We start from the raw sequence: 20,234 nt of genomic DNA, 5'->3' as shown, positions 1-20,234 counted from the left end.
CAGAGGGACCCCAGGAAGGCATGGGAGTCAAGTGGTTGGGGTTGTAATAAGCTTGAGATGCCCCTTGCATCCCCTGCTGATAAGGTCTAGATCCTTGAGGCCTCCTTTGGTTGATGAAGTAGAGAGGTTCAGTGGGGGCTTCAGTTCCCTGGTACATGGCTTTAAACCCAGGCAAGGTTGGACACTGATTTGTTGGGTGGTCCTCCTCACAAACGAAACACACTTCAACCGAATGCAATGGACATTCGTTCTTAGGGTGTCTTCTGGTGCACCTAGGGCAGAAGACAGCCAAGGCTCTCTCAGCTTCCTCTTTCTTTTGCTGGATCCTGAATGTGTCCAGCTGCATGGCAATGGTATGTCTCACCTCACTCTTAAGATCTTCTAATTGGTTTGTAAGCTCATGTTTGGAGAAAGGGACACCGGTGGAGAGGAGGTTTCCTCTACCTCGTTTTCTAGCTGCCCTGGAATGATTTCGAAACACAGTTTTGATGTCCTCATAAGGCAGTTGGTAAATGTCCCCCCCAGCTAACATGTGAAGGGTGTCTAGGAGATCTTCAGGGACTCCTTGGAGTAGAACCAACTTGAGGGATTCAGGGTCAAGTGTGCACCTGGCCCGTTTATAGCTAAGTTGGAACCTCTCCTCATAGTCCTCTAAAGACTCATCATTCCCCATGGTCATTCGAAAGATTTCTCCCTTGGTTTCCTTGGACCTACAATAATCCCTATACTTGGTATTGAAGGCTTGCTGCATCTGAGCCCAAGTGGTGATGCTATTCCCAGGTAATCCCATGAACCAACGTAGTGCTGCATCCTTGAGAGTGGAAGGGAAAAGCTTCAACTTTTGCTCATCCTCAGTATAGTCATAGGTTCGACAAAGGACAGCAAACTCAAACAAGAAGGTATCCGGATCCTCAGTGGTCAGTCCATGGAAGTGAGGCAAGGCATAGGGGCTAATGTTTTTCATTTTCATATCCCCATTGGTTTCTCGGATGGGGAAAGCTCCTTCTATTCTCTCATCTTCTCTCCCATTATCAGCCATGGCTTCAGATGGAGTGGTTTCTAACTCTTCTTCGTCTATAGGGTCTTGGTATATCTCGGGATGTTCACCTATAGGTTCCTCTGGGTCACTGTCACCAAAGAAGAGAGAAGGGTGACTTAGTGATGTGGTGGGGGTGTTTGGTAGGAATTTGCCTGATCTATCTCGGTTCCTACAAGGCATGAAAGGGAAAGGACTCTTCTCTGTTTTTAGTGCTTTTGCTTTTTTCTTGTACCTGCAAAACTGAAACAAAGTGATCTACAACTAACTAGATTGCTCAAATGAAATTTGCGGAATTGGAAATATTAATCTAGGAAAGCAGGAAATATTAATCTAGGAAAGCAGGAAATACTAATCTAGGAAAGCAGGAAATACTAATCTAGGAAAGCAGGAAATACTAATCTAAGAAAGCAGGAAATACTAGTCTAAGAAAGCAGGAAAGTCTATGCTACTTTTGCAGAATGGAAATGAAGCAAACTACTTAGCAGAAGGTAAGAGTAGGAAAGTAGAGGAAAAGCAACAGGTGCTAATACTCTGACGCTTCCCCGGCAACGGCGCCAAAAAGATGGTGAGCTCCAGTATTGTAGCAATAATGCTACAACTCCTGGGGCTTCCTGTCTCTTAATTTTATCAACCCGGTAGTTCGTAAAAACTTGGAAGCGACGGTGCTGTATGCACAAGTACTAGCCCTTGTCGCAGCTGTCACTTGGTCAGCTGGCACAAGTCCGCTAGGGCTTAAGCCAACTTCTATAGGCTCACAGAAGAAGCTTTATCAATGATGGACGAAAGTTAACTTCAAAGAAAGGCTACTCTACTTGACAAACTGAATCAAAAGCAACTTAAAGCATGTAAATCTATGAAACCCTAATTTAACTAGTCTATCCTCTATAATGCAAAGAATGTGGGTGCAACTCTTATGAATGCTGTCATTGCCTCTAACAAGTATGAATGCATGGGTCTAAGCTACTGGCATCATGAGAAATGTGTTTTTGTGTTTTTCCTTTAAGTGTGTGGAATGATTGTGACCTTGGCCTAACTAGGGTTTGATTGTGCAGGTGGGATGGAGATGGAAGGAAAGTGTGGGACAGGTTGGGGAGGCTTGGAGAGGTTCCTAAGGATCCTCAGCACCCATCCACAGAGGTCCCTCACGTTCAGAAGCTCGGCAACGAAGTGAATGGCCTCCTACAGGAAGGCTGCTGGGAATTCTACAGGATACTCTGTTTTCTACAGGATGGCTGTGCACGTCTACAGGATGGTTGGTCGTGGAGATTTTAGGAGTGGATGGAGTGTTGGAGTGGTGTGGGAGGCTAAGGGAGATGGAGATGGACCTAATGATGTCTTAGGAAATGGCAAGTCAGACGAAGGAAGGGTGCATGCAATGGGTTGATGTTTTGGAAGGGTGAAATCAACGAGAGTGAAGGAAATGGAGCGGTACGTGGAATGAGAGAGTTGGAGGGCAAGTGAGTGAGGTAGAGGATGAATAGAACTTGCAGGTGGATGGAGAAAACGACGAAGGAAGTGGCTTGAGAAAGAGCAGCGTAAATGAAACAAATGACCTGTGCATCAAAACAAGAGATTCATTAACCTATTATGCCATGAAACCTACAAATCCGAAATGGAAAACAAGAAATGAAACTAATGCGTGAGAGTGCAGTATGGATCAATGTCGAGAATATATGAATGGATTTTCAATAAAAACGTTCATGTGGCAACTTGCGTGGAGATGAAACGACTGCTGTTCTTTTTGGTGGTTGATCATGGTCTACACCCCAATCCCAACGGTGAGATGGCAGTGAGCCTTTTGCAACCTGTTTTTGATGGAGCTCCAAGAGATTTATTCTACCAACCTATCAAACTCGAATACTGAAAGCAAAGCATCATACCAGTCCTATCTATGCTAATGAAAACAACTAAACCAACAAGCTGGAAATCCGAATTGCATAGGAAACTAAACAAACTCAAGTGCTGGAACTAATGGTAAATGCATTACAACACGGAGGAGGACTATGGCTCTCAGGTTGGGCCCTCACCTGAGAGCTATAGCTCCTTGAGAAAACTCAGAACTAACTCAAAAGTGGCCTTCTTTATTCATAATCTGATAACATGCCAAATTGGCTTACAAAAGAGAACGAAACTTGAGCTGTGCTCCAAAATTACAATAGTAATACGAGAGTTTCAACAACCTAACCAAGGCTAAGGCTTCTATACTTATACAAAACGATGCTCCAATAGATATCCATGATTCTAGGAGCTCGGCTGTTCAATCTATAGTTTAACTGCTGATCCTGTAGGATGGTCATAAATGCTGTTTCCTGTAGAGCAGTTTTGAACTGCTGTTCCTGTAGAACAGCTGGCCGTGTATTAAGCTCGGAGGGAGGCTGAAGTGGGCTCGGAGTTCTTGGTGAGGATCACGAGGAATGTCCCCCAAAACCGTGGACAACCTCTCCTTATGTCAGCAATGCCAACTCGTTGTCTCCTTGCCACCTTTTCGTTGTCTTTTGCTCCCTTTTAATGCCAAAACCTGGAATCACAATGCATTAGCTACGTGGATAAAGTGCCTATCCTTTCTCCTACAAACAACATGAATAAACTAAGAAGTGTATGCATAAACAATAAAAATGAATGGTTTGAGCAAGCAAAATAGGCCAAAAATGAGCCCAAATTGTACCAAAATTGGGGCTCATCAACTTCATTGTAATGTAGGCCTGGAGGTGAGTGGTGAAGGCTCACTTGGCCGAACTGGCTAGGGCCAATGCTAATGAGATCCCATTGGATTGGGGTTTTCCCCGGTTTTGGGGTTTTCCTGGAAAAATATTATGTGTATTGTTGCTAGTTATTTTATTATTCCTCTCTGTATATCTCGATAAACCTCAGTAATAATTTATCTCTCCGCCGTAAATTTCTTAACAACTGGTATCAGAGCTCTGGATCAAAAGCCATAAATTGTGAAGCAAATCTGCACACTATTCGGTCATGAGAGATTCAGTGGAAGAGGAGGATATGTGCACGTGGATTAATTAATTGATGAACCATGTACCTGAAAATAACACCTAGATAACTGGTGGTTATAGTGGCTGGTGACCCATGCAATCTGGTAGATGGGTTCTTTTTATACGGACATTGATGTCATATGTACAAAGACAACAACAAGGGTAAAATAAAATAAAATTATAATGGAGTGAAATTTTTAATTTGCATGTAAATGTGCATACTGTTGTAAAACCTGGTAAGGCGTGCGTACCCCTAGTTAATGACTGGTAAAGTCCGGGTTAGACCTAGGTAATAGGGGGATGTCAGGTTAACAAATCTCAAGTAAAAACTTTGAAGGGGGTAAGGGCTAGAGAAAGCGGGATTGTCTCACTTAGTAGGTTTTGGTTGGATTTAGTCAAGGAACCCCAAGTCAAGTTTAAGGGGGGAATCGCTAGGTAAAATTGACTCGGGGTTTGAGTCAAGGTTGACCTGGTTAAATAGTAGTGGTTTTGGGCACATGGTATAATGTACCCATGTTATTATGGTCCGTGGTATTGCATGTAATGAGGTCTATAAAAGTTCGGGAATACTTCATTGTAATGTAGGCCTGGAGGTGAGTGGTGAAGGCTCACTTGGCCGGACTGGGCAAGGTTTTGGCCAATGCTAATGAGATCTCATTGGGTTGGGTTTTTCCCCGAATTTGGGGTTTTCCTGGATAAATATTATGTGTATAATATTTATGTGTATTGTTGCCAATTATTTTATTATTCCTCTCTGTATATCTCGGTAAATCTCAGTAATAATTTATCTCTCTACCGTAAATTTCTTAATAAGTTGCGAGGCAGGATGTAGAAGCTCCTTAGAGATCTGTTTGATCAGGATTTGAATATGACATGGATGCATTGCGATGATAGAGAATCTCATATATATATATATTTGGGACTGAGATACTCCCATATTTTGAGACAGTATAGCTGTTAGAGACAAGATTAGGCTTGTGATTGACACCTCCTTGAGAGGGAGGATGATTACGGTATGCTTTTGTGACTTATATGATTATTTATGACCTAACATGATATTTGATTTGATGTCCTATATGAACAAGAAACAATTGCTATTGAGACAAGAAGATACTAGATTTGAGTATGATGAAAGCAACATTGATCAAGGACACTGAGCCAACTCTTCCTCCCTGTCTGAGCTCCCGGGGTGAGGAATTGAGATAGAGGGCTCCTGGGGTTGAGGGAACTCTGGAAAATAGGGTATGACCCGTATTTGTTACCTATAGGGTTGGATATGTTGCTCCCCTATCTTCATAACATCGGAGAATGATGCTCCGTTGTCTGGTCTTTGCAAAGTATACCCTAGTTGGCATCATACCTACAAGCAGGGCTTGTCGAGAATACCGCTCTTGATTTTTCCAACAAGTTGAGAGTGTACCTGGGGCGTACAACCCAAGTCGATTATGATGCAGGTGTTCTACCACATGACTATTCAGGATCATCGATGGGAAGATCAGTAGGAAATAGGATGGGTTGAGATAACTCTATGAGGTTCCAATGTGAGATTGAGCTCCCCGATGTGATCCCAGGGTTGAGATGTGCTCCCCTGTGTGTTTGCATATCCCATTGCTTGATATGGAGTTGAATATATATATCTCCCCCATGAGATTTCAGGTCAAGATGTGCTCCCCGATGTGGTTTTAGGTTGAGATGTTCTCCTTGATGATATGCTCTCCGAGGATGATTGATGATGATATTATGAGAAGTAGCTTGATGGATAGAGGGTGGTATCTTAATCTCCCCTCCGGTAACAAATTCTTCTTCTTTTAGATTCGAGAATGTTCAACATACGAGTAGGAACAATCAAGAGATAAGTAAGAATAAGGAAGGGATAACTCGAGATACACATTGACGATTTGGGATGATGAGACACTTGAGATGGTCATGTCATGACTACTATGTGACAAAGATGATCAATGATGATACGTAGTGACACTTGAAGATACTGGAATGGCATATTGATCGATGGACAAATATTGGCAGGTCGAATTCTCCCTAGTTGAGAGGGAGTGTTAAAATTATGCAAATGTGGTCAAATTCCACTTTATAAAGCTCATATGATAGAGATAATAATTGCAATAGATTCCTCTTTTTGAGAGGACAAAAATTGACCTAAAGATCACATTATTTGGACAAGTAGAAGTTGGTTTTTGAATTTATTTATTTACTCATGTATATTGGATTAGGTCAGCCATAAGCACATGTACAATTGGTCAGGTCAGCCTCAACATCAAGTTGACCCTCATGAAATCCTATATATAGAAGAGAACTCAAGATCGTTTTGACACAATAATCAAGCACTCTCTTCTCTCTTTTATTGTTTGGTTTTCACAAGTATGACGAAGGAAAGCTCGCACAAAGGGTCCAAAACTACAGGGTCAAAGATCACACATGTCCAGGGTTTATGAGGCTCAGACGCACGCTCATAAATAAGGGTTTTCATCCTTAGACGTTGGAAAATTATGGCCTAGAGAGCATCCAAGAAGTCTTAATTGCTCGCACATAGTGTGTAAGGGAGCGTGCAGGAGGCTAGGGTTTCCACAATTTAGTTTGTTCCCTAAACACTTGTATCCAATTCTCTAGAAAGCATACAGAAAAGTCCCAGACACACTGGATTTGTAAATGAGATCTTAGATTAATATTAAGGTATTGTAGACGCATGTGCATAGATTTGCCTATATTACTTAGTGTAACAGATCGATAAGATTGCGAATAATATAGACAATGAAGCAGTTAAAGAAACATAATATACAAACACAAATAACACAACAAGTTTAACATGGAGTTCACCCAAAACTCCTGGGCTACGTCTCCTGGTCCAGCCTTAAGTGGTGACCTCTCTATTATGTCTTCAAGAGTAGAGTTTTACAAAATGTGAGCTCAAATTGAGTCTCAACACAATAGGAACAAATAATAGGGGTTTGCTTGAATCCCTCAAGTCTTACTGAGTACATAGACTCTCCCTCTCGCTTTCTGTCTCTGTCTCAGTACTGCTTGCCTCTATCTCTGTCATTCTGTGGCTTTTAAGCCAATCGGCACTGTCTGTTCGTTTCCTCTTCTAGGCTCTCTGGCTTGTGGCTTCTGTCCGCTCATATCCACTTTGAGCATTAAGAAATCATTGCTAAACGTCTTCAGGGATGGTGGCCACCTGTTCTGCAACGGAAGGGACCATCGGCGCTTTGGAAATCACTAAAATAGTCGTTCTCTGTTTACATAGAGAATACACAAAAACACTGTAAAAATTCGCCCAAACGCCTTTTCTCGGACCTGAAATATTATTAATTCCACCTTATAATCCTTTCGGATCTGTCTTCGGGTACTATCGCGAGTGATCATCAATCCAACGATTATTATTGATTTTGGGTGGCTTATGCGCCCGGAGGTTACCCGCCCGAAAAGGGTGGTTTTCTCTCTCCGGCGCCTAGCCACGTGGCAGCTTGTGTATGGGCTCGGGTGGAGCCCGACCAATACCACTTACCACCCACAGCTCGCACGAAATCCCGCTCGTTTCAGAACTCAAAACATATATCGTTGCGTCTAAAAACACTTTCAGGTCCGTTATACCGCCCAATTCGCATTTCCTTTGGTTTTCGTTCATTTAACGAAAACGCGAATTTACATTAAAAACACCTTTTTACAGAACTCAAAATCTATTAAATTTCATCCATAATCTTATCGAGTATGGCTATCACAGTCGCATTTCTTATCGGCCCTGCTCCTTTGCCTTGCTCCGATGCGATATTGCGATATCGCAATCGCACATCGCATAGTCCTTCAGGCTGCGGTTAAGTCCACATATATATATATATATATATATTAGTGATGCGATAGCACGATTGAATCTAGACTGTTGATCTACGTGCATAGATCAACGACTCTCGTTTAATCGTGCTGATCACTATCGCACTTCCCATAAAGCCACCTCTGATAGACTCCGCTTGCCATCGCCGATTGCGATATGTCGATCAGATCTGGACCATTGATCGGCCAGATCTGAAGGCTCCTGTGTATTGTTCCTTTGACCTCCGATAACTCTGTTTTTTGGCCATTTCTTCATGTTTTTTCAGGCCCGATACTATAATCCGCCTTTTGTAAGGTTTTTCCTTATGCGATAGTTTTTGACATTGAAGACTTAGAGGGTTTCTAGGATCCATTTTGCATCACGCCTTCCCATTGAAAAAGATTTTGGACCACCAAAAGTTGGTTTTTAAGCATCGATCAAGTGAGGATAAAGCATCCTCACTTGTCCAATCTCTATCCATCTTGCACTGCTTAGTTTCAAACCTTTGAGTCCGATTCTCAAGTACTCAACATCCCCTTTGTGCGTAGTTCTCACCTTCCTGTCCAAAACTTTGTCTTCCTGCAACTCATTGAGATATTCAGGAAACAGATCATTAATAGAAGGCAACTGACTTTTCTCTTTGGGATATTCAATCAATGAAGGTTCATATAGTATCAATTTCTCTACATTAATGACTGAATAGATATGCATATAGGCTAGAAAATTAAGGCGAAAAGCGTTTTCACCAATTTTCTCAAGTATCTTGAAAGGCCCACACCTTATTGGCTTCAGCTTCTTACCTTCACCTTGCATTCTATCTTTGCTGATGTACAACCAGACTTGATCACCAACTTGGAAGCTATGCTCTGTAAGGACCACATCCGGACTATATACATATCTTTTTTTTTTCTTTTTTCCTTTTTTTTTTTATCACAACAAAATGCAACTAGAAGAGAAACGCATTAGGAATTCATTTCAAGAAACATATCATAACATTTACATACATTTAACTAAGACCAAAATAGTATTGCAACACATATGTACCGTTCACCAGAAGACGAAACTCCGTTTGCTTTGCTGTTGCTAGTATTCCCTTGTTGTCGGTCACCTCCGTGAATGAATAGCGATGTACTTGATCCGAATGCGATGACCCACCGGTTAACCTCCCAGCCTACTCCTTGGGTACTCTTCTTCCCCGCGGACCGCCGAGCTGCGATGGGGTTGTACAATGGAGAATTGCAATAGCTGGTAGAGGAGAGCACTCCTTGGCTCAAGAGTCCCCTCTCTAAAATCCTCTACCTCACCAAACTCACTATAGGATCGTAATCACTGCTTTGACATCATCTCATCCATCCAACAATAGGGTTCCCAAAAGTCCCTTTTCTCATGGCTTGCCCCTTCTTTTATGGGAGTCCTCATAGATGACACTTGGAATGTCATGCATAATTAGTTATTTTTTTATAATTCCATAGCTTGATTTTTTCACCCACCCAAGTGTCACTCTCTCATCAAGGGTCTCCCAAAATTATTTACTTAAATTTTAATTTAAAATTAATATTTTCCTCACCTCAACAAGATTCCTATTTCTTCTCCTAGTTGCCTCTTTATCCCCCTTTTTATTCCTTAATTTGGGTTCATTACTAAAGTCAATTAATGAATCAAGATTTGATCCCCTATCTACCCCCCAATTTAACTCAAGTTATCTCTTAGATGGATGTTATTATGTTGGTTGTTGCCACATGGAGGTTCTCTACATTTCTCTAAATTTAATTTATTATTCTTATTTTAATTCACCTTCCTCTTTTCTTAATTAGGTTTAATTAGTTTATGATTAATCTTTATCCTTAAAATTATATCCCTCTTCCCCTTTTACCTAATTAAACCACATAATCTACCTAGTATTTTCCAACATGGGAAGAGTAGAATTTTTAAGGTAATCTATTTTATTTCTTCCTATGATCCTCTTAACCCAAGTTTTATTTTTGATTTTATTACTTCGGTTTCTAACATCATTTACCCTTGATGTAAATTTACTTAGTTTTCATTTCTTGATTATATTTATTAATTTATTTATTTTTAATGATTCCAAGGTGCCAAGTTTGGGTCGTGCCCTTCAAGAACTTCCCTTGAAGCTCCAAGGGTGCCACGCCTAACAATTTATTTGTGATGTCAAGGGTGCAAAGCTGGTCGTGCCCTTCAAGAAAGTCCCTTGAAGTTCCAAGGGTGCCACGCATAACATTTTATTTATGATGCCAAGGGTGCCATGTTGGTCATGCCCTTCAAGAAATTCCCTTGAAGTTCCAAGGGTGCCACGCCACTTTCCCTTCAAGCATTCAGTGACTACGAGGGAAAGTATAGGTGCAACATCATAGACCGCTATCATCTCTTATGTTGCTTGCTATAGTGAGACTAATGGTGTCGGGGATCAAGGAATCCGCCTTGATGCGCGCCCCCCCGGTAAAATCCTCATGAGCGACCCAACTTGGGAACCTGCCCTCATGGCATCGTGATCTTCAAGGCGAAGGTGTTTCACCTTCCAACCCAAGTCACGACGGGAGTGCTAGTGGGTGAGATCAGGGACATTGTCCCACTCCTCCCATGTAGTTCCATCCACTTGTACAACCCCATCACCCATATGTGAGTCATTCGGCCAAGAAACTCTTCTGTTCCTGCAACCATTAACATATAATCAAAATATAGATAAACATATATAGCAGGTTTCAAAATCGATTAGAATTTCAAAGATAAAATAATATAAATTTTCAACAAACCAGGTGTTGTCAACTCGTCATGTGCGAGTGCCTCTGGTGGTTTCCTGCCATACTCAATAATAATCAGTAACCAGGTTTTTCAGTGTTAGTCATTGTCATAATAGCATTTTTACCATCACCTAGTCATTCACATCATTGTTCATTGTGAACCAGAACTAAGGTAAGTAGCTAACATAGGGGATACCTCCATCATGGCTAGCATCATCATAACCTTAATGGAACCATACATATAGATCAAAGCTAGCATCATTATAACATCAATAGAAACGTGTCTATCCTTTACTACTATCACCATCATGATATCAATAGAGAGTACACATAACCATTAATTATATCGTAATCATAATATTAATAGAGAACATACATAACCATCACATTCACTGATAATAGAGTCACGTTTTTGGATCCTCAGCCTGAGTTCCTCATAGACTAAAGTATGTAAGATAATGTCATATTAAGTTCAGGAAACTAGAGTGGGCACTACATACACCCCCTCTTAACAATGGACTTCGTCTCGAAGTCCTCAGAACATAAAGGAAAAACGACGACACATATCCTAGGAATCCTTCCTGAAACTGTTGCTAACCTTCTAGTAACAGGTATCTCTTATTTTAAATTAAGCAAATTTATTTATTATTTATTTGCTCTAATGAATTGAAATCAATTAACAAAATCGTTTTCATCTTCTGGATTAAGTAATTTTCTCAACTAATTTATTTATTATTATTATTTTTATCATTTTTTTTTTACCTAATCAGTTCTATTAGGCCCTCATGAAACATTGTCATAAAATCTAATGCTTCTCATTTTCATTCCATTAACCTCTTGAATATTCAAGAGTGTCCTTCCAGAATAGTTCCTTCGAACAAGAGCTTGAGATGTAATGTCCAACAATTGTCCTTGTTATGATCATCCTTCATACTATGTTCATAATGCAAGTCTCTTTTTTTTTTTTAATCAAAGGTTTGCTCCCCATTTTTTTCGTTGTTGTTGGCCATTTCTCAAGGAAATTAATAGTAGGTATGCAATCCATCCAATCTAAGCTCACATTGGTCGACGTCATAGTTATCTACCATTTTAGTTTGACTTGGGATCTGAATATGGGTTATTCCAAGAAATAATGACTCTTTAGTAAGTGAATATCCAAATTGATTTACTTTCTAGTGGGCAGGTTAGAATTTCCCAAAGTATCTATACCATGGATTCCATTATAAATTAAAGGACTATATCTGGTGTATGTAGTGTTTAAGGAATAGTTCCTATGAGTTCAGCCAACCAAGAAACATCACACATTAATTGATTACCAATAATATCCTTGTTGCCCCAACTAGTAAGTGACGATGCTAGTGTCTCAACTAGTTAGAGATGATGTGACACATGACCTAACAATTGAAGGATCTAATCATGCAGTTGATAATATATCGAGCATTGAATTGAGAGATAAACGAGAATACTCTAAATAAGGAACTTATGCCAATTAAACGAAAAGCATACTTCCCAATCCAAGGAAGTTGTCTTCTATTTGCAAAGGTGGGAAAATTTTATTTTAGCTACATAGAAACTATCAAGATGAATCAAATTGATTATAACACCTACCACCCCTCACCTATAAAGAAAGAGATAGTGACATCCCCTACTATCACTAAGGTTCATCCTAAAAGGAAAATCACAGCCTATATACTTTTTTTTTAACCTATCTGTATTATACCGAGGTAAACTTAGGTTTAATTCAAAACTTCAAAACCATACCATTAAATTAACCATTCAGAATAATTGATTTTTCTTTGGTCATAAAATTATACCAATAATCTGATTTTTTTTTTGGCCATAAAATTATACCAACAATCTAATGTATGGATTGATTTTTTATTTTTATTTTTTATTTTTAATCGTAAGATTACCCAAACCCAACCAATGTCATGTATTCAAACCAAAGTGAAAATCAATGCCCTTGATCTCTTTAAACTAAAACTGCGTTTGTAAAATATGAATAAACTTATGTTGAAAACGATCAAAACTTTATACATTTAACAAAATCAATGTTATGATTTTTAAACGAAGCCCTTTTTAATCAAATGGAATATCGATGATTGTTGTGTTAAACATAACTATAGAAATCTCTTGTGACTATCGAACCATACAAGGTTGTTGACACCTTGATTGGGAGAAAAGAACATCGCTCATAAAATGGGATAAAGTTATTACAAATATGCCACATTTTCTAATGATTAATGACACATTCCCATGCCATGAGTTACCATGCATTGTTATCACATTGAGGTCCTAGATGGATGGAAAATTAACATGTGGAAAATATCAAAGGATAACAAGTAAATGAAAGCTTCACCTTCGGCCCTATCTATCACGAAAATAAAATTGTGATTGTCATAAAAGCACGTGCTTGATATGAATGTCCGAAGGCAAGGCTATCATGCACAATGCAAAGTGTGGATTCCAAACAAAACACAATGTATCATATCAGTTCAAGAAATGTTGTAGGATCACGCACGTTGAGACCGATTTAAAGGTTCCACCAAATCCGTAGCAAATACTTTGAAATTAATTTTGGGTAACTTTAATTCTAAAATACAATGACAAAGATAAGGAGAGTTGTCGTGAAATTCGTTTTTTTAAACGAAAATGGTTGGACATCATTTCAGTTTGTTTTTATTATATGTATATATATATGTACTTACTGTTGATACTCTATGGCTTTCGAGCTTGTAGCTGCTCACTTTCAAATTAAACTCTAAGGATGTAATATTCAATCGATTTTGAAATAAAATTTCAACCTGAAAACCGTGTTGAAACCATTGCATTCAACTATGTATATGAGTATGACACTAACAAAGAAATGGTAGCAGCAGGCCCAAAGGCTGCTAGCAGGAAATTCAGAAAGAACAATCCATATACAACAGAAGGTGGACTATAACAGAAATTCCATCCAGAGCCCCCACTACTGGATTTTCTTTGCAACTATGATTACAAAATGACTGAAAAGGAATGAGATTGTCCTTGATCTTATTTGGGAAAAGATGGTTAAAGAGGAAGGGAGCTTGAGTGAGCTTCTGATTGCAAAGCTGTGAATGGTACTTAGATTATGTCATTTCACAAGAAGAAGATAGGCTTGGGCCAAGGCCCAAAATACAAGCCTCAAGACACAATGTAAATCTAAACTTTAAAGGGAATTTTTTTTTTTTGAGGCAATGTCACAATCATATGTTTTCTATGGTTATGTTGAAGAATCTTCATGTACCAAGAGCAGGTCATAACAGCTCTGAGAAAACTCTTGCTCAATTTGGTTGCTACTTAAGAGTACTACCTCCTTTAAAAAGGATTTGCAATGAACATTCTATCAGAAGTTTTCTCGTGGTATGACAATGAAGAAATCTAGAATCTAAATTCAGCATAGGTCACAAATCTTATTAGCAATTTTATATCGTTGTCCAAATATGAATGATGCCCTGGAGTTGATTGTGGATGTTTCTATTTGAATCGAAAATATTGGTGCTCTGAGAGAATACCAAAGTACCTAATTTAATTTTTTTCATTTGTTTTGCATATTAATTATCGGTCTTTTAGCTCCAGATGCTCATTTGATTAGGGTTAAACAGATGCGGTTCAATTTTTGTATTCACTACTATTTTACCGTATAAAATGCATATGGTTTTAGAGGGAAGGTATTTTAATTTCAGAGAAAATTTTAAATCGTTTTGAGCAAGCCTTACTCAGCAGTTAAGTTGGAAAGCAAGGCACAACACAGAGACTCAAAACATATTGTGGTTTTAAAAATTGCTATAAGACAATTAAAATTTAAAATGGACACGATGAACCATCAGATGGACGAGAAATTGAATTGAAGAACTGAACTCGTACTGGAGACGAAAATTTGTTAGGAATGGAAATTAATTACCATTTGTTCACTAAACATTAAAACAATTGTTCTTAGTACGGGGAACAATAAGTCTACTAACGACATACTGAAACCTATAGAGAAGTGCCCCCTTTCAAAGCACGATCCCATAGAATGGTAATGGGGACACCATAACGAAAGTTGATCCGGGCACCCAGATGCCTTTGAAAACAACTACTACATAAATCTCCAAAATGAAATGGGTCTATTGCAGTCAGATCAAGAACCGCTTAGGACAACTAGGGCAAACACCATTTTTATTGTGAATGACTACGATAGTGGTCAGACCATTTTTTTTTTAGTTCTCCAACTCTATGATTCACTTGGAAACATAAATCCTCTAATGGGAAAAAGTGGAGAAATTTGTCTGAATTGTAGGAAGGCTAAAGTCTAGACAATCTCAGTCTCGTTTTGTTTCATATGTTTCTAATTTTCTCAAAGACATAGCAGTATCAAAATAAAAGCTGCAAAGGGAACTAAGTGCTCTTTGTAACATAATGCATGTCAATAAAATATAGACAACAATTATTAATAAATCTAATTTGGGAAAACATACAATTACATTTGCATCAATCTTCTTTGATCTATCTTATAATTGAAATGCGCATAAAATATCTCATAACTGTGTCACAAAGATAGGGATGAATATTACAGATAATAAACTCTTCCATGCCAAACACACTTATGGAGCCTCAACTCAGCTCTCACAACAGGGATAAGCTAGGGATGCTTCTAGTCAAAAGCAGATGTGATCCTTCAATAACTTTCTGAATCTCGGCTTACTGCTCAACTCAAGAACATACACCATTAGTGAAAAACTCTTAGAATCCCACACCTCGAGATAGATTACAAAGCACACACACCCAAATTACTCTTGCTCTAATCCCTATGAGGGTTATTGGCGTCTTCTAGTTCTGTGCATAAAAGGGACTAAACTCATTCTCCTCTCACCTAGATTATGCGATCTCATAAATGTTATCGAATCTCATTCTGGTAAATGTTGTTGTGGTTGTTATCGAATCTCATTCTCCTCTTTAAGCACTGAATTTCAACTAGCAGAATATTGTGACCCAAAACTGTAAATATGCATATAAATTGTTGTATCGTGCATGCTATTTGTTGTTGTTCTGTTCTCAGTTAGGACTCTAAACTGAGAATACCGATACACTTTATTGCTGTCCTGTGCTTAAGGTTTATTCAAATGTTACCATCAGAGACATTTTCCCACGCTCTTAAACGAGGGTCTGGACAAAGCCCATAAACTCGAATTTAGAGTCAGAAGACTAAGGGCAGTCATGGTGCCGAAACTGAAGTGATCTCGGGGACAGTGGCTATTACGAGATATGGAAGAATGGGATAGTAGAGGATGCGCAGCAACAGTTTGACAGAATGCTTGAACGTAATGTAGTTTCATGGACCACGCTGATTGCAGGGTATGCCCAGAGTGGCTATATTGAGCTTGCTTGCCAATTGTTTGAGGAAATGACTCAATGAATATGGTCTCATGGGGTGCTATGATTGCGGGATATTGGCAAAATGGGAGGACCGAGGATGCTACCGGACTATTCAGCTCAATGCCTGAGTGAAATATTCCCTCGTGGAATGCAATGATCACAGGATATGCACAAGAGAAAAGAATAGAATATGTGACAAATTGGGTTTCCTGCATACTCTGGTCACCGAATTTACGGAAAGTCTTCAAACCTCTTCTCATTTCGGTCCAACATGTGCGAAGGAGCGACTTCAAAGATTCAACACCTCTATAAGCCATCTGCAGAGTTTGCCGTGCTCGATCAGTGGACTCGTTCGATGTGAATATGAGCTCCGTCAAGCATGCGGTGCAGACCCTTACGTTGGCACCCAGATTAGGTCTGATGCTTGAGCATAACAACCAAGTTGATTGTTACAGAGAAAGGAATGCAACTGGAGGAAAAGCTCAGGATAAGAGTACTGATGGTGGTTGAATATTTCCACGAGGATACCCCAGTTTGCCCACGGAATACTTTGGTGTAAGTATATACTCTCATAGATTTATGAGCTGAGTCTGCCAAGAAATTTCAGCAGAAGCTATTTCTTGATTAATCTTAAGAATCGCTATGATTATAATTTTTACGTTAGGACTGAATTTTAATGCACAGAAAATAAAACGCAATGCCTGGTTGGAAGCCCTAAATGGTATTGGGGAAATATGGGGAATATGAGGTTTCTGATGAGAAAATCCATTACAACTTTTGTTTAGAGAGAAAACAGAGAAAATGATAAATGCATTCCTAGGATTTAAAGTAAATACGTGAGGCAGAGAGGCAGCATAATCTTCACATGACGAGGCAAATGAGCCACGGCCTCTGATTTCTCCCTGGGTATTCTTAACATTACCACGCAAACGAGCTAACATCACAGGCATGCCCACCTCACACTATTGTTGTCAGATCATGGTTGAGTGTTCAATATGCCTGGCATATTCTTCAAAAAAAAAATGCTAGAACGCAGATTGTGGGATCACCATCACAACGTATGACTGTATATGCAATAGGCAATGTAGACGCAATAGGTAATGTAGACACAATTATTTTTAGAGGTAATCAAGCACCAGAGCTTCTTTTTATTTATTTTTAAAGACCTTAAAATAATTAAAATAATTAGAATATGCAAGATGAGGGAAATTAAAGAAACAATTCGAGTAGGAAGCAAAAATAAGGTCCATAGGTCCTAGAGGTTGAACCCGCTCTGATACCAAGTGTAAGGACCACATCCGGACTATATACATATCTTTTTTTTTTCTTTTTTTCTTTTTTTATCACAACAAAATGCAACTAGAAGAGAAACGCATTAGGAATTCATTTCAAGAAACATATCATAACATTTACATACATTTAACTAAGACCAAAATAGTATTGCAACACATATGTACCGTTCACCATAAGACGAAACTCCGTTTGCTTTGTTGTTGCTAGTATTCCCTTGTTTTTGGTCACCTCCGTGAATGAATAGCGATGTACTTGATCCGAGTGCGATGACCCACCGGTTAACCTCCCAGCCTACTCCTTGGGTACTCTTCTTCCCCGCGGACCCCCGAGCTGCGATGGGGTTGTACAATGGAGAATTGCAATAGCTGGTAGAGGAGAGCACTCCTTGGCTCAAGAGTCACCTCTCTAAAATCCTCTACCTCACCAAACTCACTATAGGATCGTAATCACTGCTTTGACATCATCTCATCCATCCAACAATAGGGTTCCCAAAAGTCCCTTTTCTCATGGCTTGCCCCTTCTTTTATAAGAGTCCTCATAGGTGACACTTGGCATGTCATGCATAATTAGTTATTTTTTTATAATTCAATAGCTTGAATTTCACCCACCCAAGTGTCACTCTCTCATCAAGGGTCTCCCAAAATTATTTACTTAAATTTTAATTTAAAATTAATATTTTCCTCACCTCAACAAGATTCCTATTTCTTCTCCTAGTTGCCTCTTTAACCCCCTTTTTACTCCTTAATTTGGGTTCATTACTAAAGTCAATTAATGAGTCAAGATTTGATCCCCTATCTACCCCCCTAATTTAACTCAAGTTATCTCTTAGATGGATATTCTTATGTTGGTTGTTGCCACATGGAGGTTCTCTACATTTCTCTAAATTTAATTTATTATTCTTATTTTAATTCACCTTCCTCTTTTCTTAATTAGGTTTAATTAGTTTATGATTAATCTTTGTCCTTACAATTATATCCCTTTTTCCCCTTTTACCTAATTAAACCACATAATCTACCTAGTATTTTCCAACATGGGAAGAGTAGAATTTTTAAGGTAATCTATTTTATTTCTTCCTATGATCCTCTTAACCCAAGTTTTATTTTTGATTTTATTACCTCGGTTTCTAACATCATTTACCCTTGATGTAAATTTACTTAGTTTTCATTTCTTGATTATATTTATTAATTTATTTATTTTTAATGATTCCAAGGTGCCAAGTTTGGGTCGTGCCCTTCAAGAACTTCCCTTGAAGCTCCAAGGGTGCCACGCCTAACAATTTATTTGTGATGTCAAGGGTGCAAAGTTGGTCGTGCCCTTCAAGAAAGTCCCTTGAAGTTCCAAGGGTGCCATGCCTAACATTTTATTTGTGATGCCAAGGGTGCCAGGTTGGTCGTGCCCTTCAAGAAATTCCCTTGAAGTTCCAAGGGTGCCACGCCACTTGCCCTTCAAGCATTCGGTGACTACGAGGGGAAAGTATAGGTGCAACATCATAAACCGTTGTCATCTCTTATGTTGCCTGCTATAGTGAGACTAATGGTGTCGGGGATCAAGGAATCCGCCTTGATGCGCGCCCCCCACTAAAATCCTCATGAGCGACCCAACTTGGGAACTTGCCCTCATGGCATCGTGATCTTCAAGGCGAAGGTGTTTCAACCCTTCCAGCCCAAGTCACGACGGGAGTGCTAGTGGGTGAGATCAGGGACACTGTCCCACCCCTCCCATGTAGTTCCATCCACTTGTACAACCCCATCACCCATATGTGAGTCATTCGGCCAAGCAACTCATCTGTGCCTGCAACCATTAACATAGCATCAAAATATAGATAAACATATATAGCAGGTTTCAAAATCGATTAGAATTTCAAAGATAAAATAATATAATTTTTCATCAAACTAGGTGTCGTCAACTCGTCATGTGCGAGTGCCTCTGGTGGTTTCCTGCCATACTCAATAATAATCAGTAACCAGGTTTTTCAATGTTAGTCATTGTCATAATAACATTTTTACCATCACCTAGTCATTCACATCATTGTTCATTGTGAACCAGAACTAAGGTAAGTAGCTAACATAGGGGATACCTCCATCATGGCTAGCATCATCATAACCTTAATGGAACCATACATATAGATCAAAGCTATCATCATTATAACATCAATAGAAACATGTATATCCTTTACTACTATCACCATCATGATATCAATAGAGAGTACACATAACCATTAATTATATTGTAATCATAATATTAATAGAGAACATACATAACCATCACATTCACTGATAATAGAGTCATGTTTTTGGATCCTCAGCCTGAGTTCCTCATAGACTAAAGTATGTAAGATAATGTCATATTAAGGTCAGGAAACTAGAGTGGGCACTACATGCTCAATTCGATGCTTGTCATGCCTTGCCTTGTACTTGGCCTGGCTTCTTTACAGCTGTTCCTACACTGCATGGTGAATTTCTTGGATCTGTTCAATGAACTTGGTTGCTTTTTCCACATCACCGTGTCCATCAACTGCTATGTCTTTTCCAATTACAAAATCCAAGGGATACCTGGTGTAAAACCAAAAGAAGTCTCAAAAGGAGATCTCTGTGTAGAAGAGAGCTTGACACGGTTGTAAGCATGTTGCACATAACACAAATGTTCATCCCAAAGCTTGGAATGCTTACTACAATAGCCCCTGAGCAACCAGATCACTGTCATGTTGACCACCTCTGTTTGGCCTTCTGTTTGTGGATGAAACGTTGTGCTCTTCTTCAGTGTGGTGTCCATCAACTCCCATAGACTAGACCAAAACTTCCCAACAAATCGGGAATCTCGATCAGATAAAATGGAAGTGGGTAACCCAAAGTGAACCCATACATGCTGAAAGAACAGCTTCGTTGTTTGTTCAGCTGTAATCTGCTTGTTATAAGGTATTAAAATACACATTTCGCTGAACCTGTCCACAATAA

The sequence above is a fragment of the Pinus tabuliformis genome, chromosome 8 (genome assembly GCF_031772625.1).
Source record: "Pinus tabuliformis cultivar Carrire ecotype Pingquan chromosome 8, CPIR1, whole genome shotgun sequence".
NCBI classification, from domain to species: domain Eukaryota; kingdom Viridiplantae; phylum Streptophyta; class Pinopsida; order Pinales; family Pinaceae; genus Pinus; species Pinus tabuliformis.
Note: the sequence above shows the minus strand (reverse complement) of the source record.